The following is a 4,352-nucleotide window of genomic DNA, read 5'->3' as shown; positions in this document are numbered from 1 at the left end:
CCCTTGCTTAACACTGCTAGCCTGAGTGTAAGATGTCAGTATTGAAGATTAGCTTGGTATGTTGGCACAGAAAATGTTCTGACATAGGAAGACAGGGTGGGAGAGTGACAGCAGGTGATCAAGGACAATCTGCCCTGGTGAATGAGCATTAAAGGCCGATGGAGAAGCGTGGACTTGGTAGGGGCGGGGGAGGAAGGGGTTTGGAGAAACACTGATTGAGGTCAAGAAGATTTTCCTTTCAAAAGGAAAGAGACAGAGGAACATTAAACAGGTAATGAGAAAGTAAATGGAGGAAAGCTACTGCACAGTACTGCTGCATGATAATCAGGAGAGGTTATACACGTATTTCCTAGCTATTCACACTGATCAGCCCAGGGACTTGGATCATGGTGATATCTGAGCATACAACAATAAAAGGAGATTTCCCAGGTAGGCATTATCCAAAATGAACTACCTGCAGCTCTGTGGCCCTGTATACCAAATAAAGTACCCAGGCGTTCAAAGGCATACCCTGGACCCTGTCTGCCTCTGTTCCTTGGGAAGCTGAGGGAATGCATTTAAAGAGCATAACACATGAAAATCAAGGTCTATAGAGCCCTCCTTTTCATGGACAAATAACTTCCTCTGAGATCAGTAGGACCCACTCATGAGTGGTCTGAATTGAAAACCTTTAAAACAAGCGAGAGTTCTTAGTCCTTCTGTTTGCTTCAGCTAGTAGTTGTTCTCCATTATTTCTGAGTTAAGAAAACAAGATCTGTCATTTCAGGTCTGGAGAGAAGTGATATTTCTATTTGTTTGAAAAACTGAATCAGTTTTTTTTTTTGTATTAAGAATAAAAAACCCCAAACCTTGTAAGCTATGCTTCATAATTACTAGCCTTTTGATTAGGCAGGACTAAGATACTCTTGTTAAAGCCATTGTTTGTATAAGAAACCTCCCAGTGCTTCAATGTGAAAGTAGGCTGCCCTAGAATATGTGTCTGCATCCTCTCATCTGCACCATCATAGTACAGCAGAGCCTGGCAAATCAAATTACCAGAGTGTCCTGTTTTCTCCCAAAGAGAAGAGAAATTTGTTTCCCTCTTGCCGTGGGCTTTCATGTGTTGTTCAGAAAGCTCCTGTGCACCAGCACGGTCTGGGCGAGAGCATTGTGAAGGCAGGCCAGCTGCCAGGAAAGCTGCCTCCAGCTCTGCTGCTCTCATTCCTGAGCTGTCAGCCCTGCTCTTCCAGGGCAGCAGAGCTGTCGCAGCACTCCGCTGCCCTCTTGTAATTACAGCACATCCTGCTCTCAGGCTGGTAGGAGCACCTCATTAGTGAGCGCGGCTGACGTGGCTTTTCCTGCCCGTGTCACACTGCCCTGCTTTAAACCTGTGCCTTCCTGGAGCATCGGCACCGGCTTGGCTGGATCAATCACTGCTGCTGTTAGCGGTGCAGGTGGAAGGGTGGGAAAGAGCCTGAAGCTGATCCAGAAGAAGGCCTGCATTGATAGCGCTTTTCCTGTCTATGTGATGTGGGAATTGTAAGGATGCCAGCAATTCTGCTCCTTTTCAACATCTTCTAGCAAAAGAGACTTCTGCTTTCTGTTCCAGTTGAAATGCTTCCAGTGGTTGCTCTTGGTTCCACCTGAAAAATAAGCTTTAGATCAGAGCCTTCGGGCAACTGATTTTATGGAATGTTACTGATCTCTGGAGCCATAGTTCACCAGTGGAAACCCAAGGAAGGTTCCAAGGGAATGTCATCTGGGAAAGGTGAACTTGACCTGAAAATAGATCTCAGCTTCAAATATCAAAATTAGCTGAAATGGTTTAACTTCCCACACAGATACTCTGGGATGGTCAAGAAAAAGTTATATGGGAGGCAGTAGCCAGGGCTTTCTGAATCCTCAGAACCTTCCTCAATTCTCCACCTTCTGCCTTTTAGTACACCTTTGCCCAACTCCTGCCACCTGCCCTTGCCACTAAAATGACTTCAGTCATACCAACCATGGTTCAAACTGGGAATACCTGTATTTCCACAGCACGGCCTCACATCAGGCAGTGGGTGCAGATTAGCATGAATCCAACAATGGCCTCCCATTGCCTGGAGATTGTCCAGGACTGAAAACTCCTCACAGGATAAGCTGAAAACACTTCACTGTTCCTTTGCATTATTTTAACACAGAGTACCATGACCAGACTGGAGGATCTGCTTCATACACTGTACAGAGCCCCAACCCACAATATTTCTGTTCACTCTGTGGGACTATGTCTCAAACATAAAACCAGGCTGACAATATTTCTGGTTTGTACAATTGTGCTTCAAAGGATACGAAACTATTTTTTTGCATTAGTTTAGAAAAAAAGAAATTAACCCAACCAGAAGAACGATATGTCCTGCCCTGAAGAAAGGAATCACTGATTAACTTTTAGCATATATAAACCCCTGCCAGTTTCTGATAAGAGTCACCACACTTCACACAGCAATCACTGCTGAAAATCAGAAGACCAAATTACTTTTCCATGTATAGGTAATAAGTGCATTTCAAGATGGGCAGAAAAGCCTGTTAGGACATTTCTGGTTCTGGGAATTTTCAGGCTAAGGAATTAACAGAGGCATAAAATTAAGACTGTTGGATAGGATAAAAAACTTAAGTCACTTTTACCAATATGCAATGTGATAGACTCAGCAGCCACTTTACTTGAGCCTGGTTTTAACTGGGATTGGATTCCCAATAGGTTAAAGCTGCTTTCTGTGCTCCAGTTTTATCAATTGGCTTGGAGAGTATTTTTTTCAGAATGAGAAATTTGCATTTAGATGGTCCAAGGTCAGTGCAGCTACTTCAATCTTGACATCCAGTGTAGCAGGCTGGGGCTGTGCAGGGTGGCAGCACCAAAGACTGCTCTGTGTCCTACACTATCCCTTCTCCTCACAAAGGAAGAAGTCAGTAAGGAGTTCCTTTCTAGCCTGGGACACAAATGACTGCTCAAGTGACTGCCAAGCCCTTGTCCAATAAGCCTGTATAGGGTGGCATTTCCTGTACAGGCTGGCATTTCCTCTCCTCTGCACTGAACACAGACCGGGGAGACTAGAGTGCAGCTTGTTGCAGGGACAGTATTTAAATTGTAGGTTCATTGTACAGAACAGAATGATTATCAACTGTTTTCTTTTACTGTCCTACAAGTCTCTCTGGCCAGGTGCTGAGACATTTTGTGGGCAGAACCTGAATGGATCCCTTTGCCCCCAGGGGGTGGACTGTCAGCCTTATGAAGCCAGGGGGGCAGCTTATGTATTCACAACTATGTGCACAGGTTTGCAGGATCTGGGTCTTCTTTCTTCCCCCTTTCTTTCCACTTGCTGTTTCACTGGAAGTCTTTATGTGTGGCAGGCTGCTTTTCCTTACACTGCTTAGATGAGACCCCTGAGACAAGCCTGAGTATGGGAGTGCAGTGACTTCAAGTCAGCTCTGTGCAAACACAGGGACTGTTTAGCTTTCCATGAAGTACTGGGATCTCTTGTGCTTTGTCCCAGCGTTGTTGTTCACCTTCTTAGGAAGCAGTGCTCTCCTTTAATTTCTGGCTTTTACCAGGGAAACCACTGATCTAACTGGAAGCTCAACTTTATCAGATACTGATCAGAATCACATTCACTGAAGACAAGGGTCTTTTGATTAATTGCATTGGGAATTTTACCTGGAATTCAACACACATATGGTCTCTGAAGGCAAAGATTTTCAATGAGTTTTATCATGAAGTATAAACAGCCTTTGACTATAATTGTTTTACTAATTTGCAGTCATGTCTTTTCTGTACATGGACAAGATTTCCAAGTAAGGGTAGGTTATTAGGATCAAATTCTAGCAATGATTATGCTGCTGGTTACTTTCTTGATTACAGCATGTAGCCTTTTTTCTATTTCTTCATCAAAGGGATTTAGTTCTAATAGAGGCCCTTTTGTACTGAAACAGTAAATTATTCTATCATCTGTTGTTCACTTACTAATGTTGTTCATTCTCTTCAGGCATTTTTTTCTCTCTTTTGCTTGATGTCTGTACATCTCATTCTGTAATTTGCTTGCAAAGTTAGCAAACTATAGTTGTAATCTTTGAGTTGAAAAATAGAAATCCAATGTCCTGAAAGTAAAAAATGGGGGATTTTAAAGTTTATTTGATATTTAGAGCTAATAAAATCAAGAGATTGGAGAATAATTATAGCTATTAAAATTAGGCTTTAAATTTTCTTCGAGTTAGAAGTATTACAGAGAATTCCTTGATTTCCAATGCACGTTCGTAATGCACACCATGTGCATTAAAATGCAGCCAAATATAATTTCCACACCCAGAGCAAAGGAAGAGGGTTCATACCTACAGGATGGACA

The sequence above is a fragment of the Corvus brachyrhynchos genome, unplaced genomic scaffold, assembly GCF_000691975.1.
Source record: "Corvus brachyrhynchos isolate BGI_N302 unplaced genomic scaffold, ASM69197v1 scaffold60, whole genome shotgun sequence".
Classification (NCBI taxonomy): domain Eukaryota; kingdom Metazoa; phylum Chordata; class Aves; order Passeriformes; family Corvidae; genus Corvus; species Corvus brachyrhynchos.
This window is presented reverse-complemented; position numbering follows the sequence as displayed.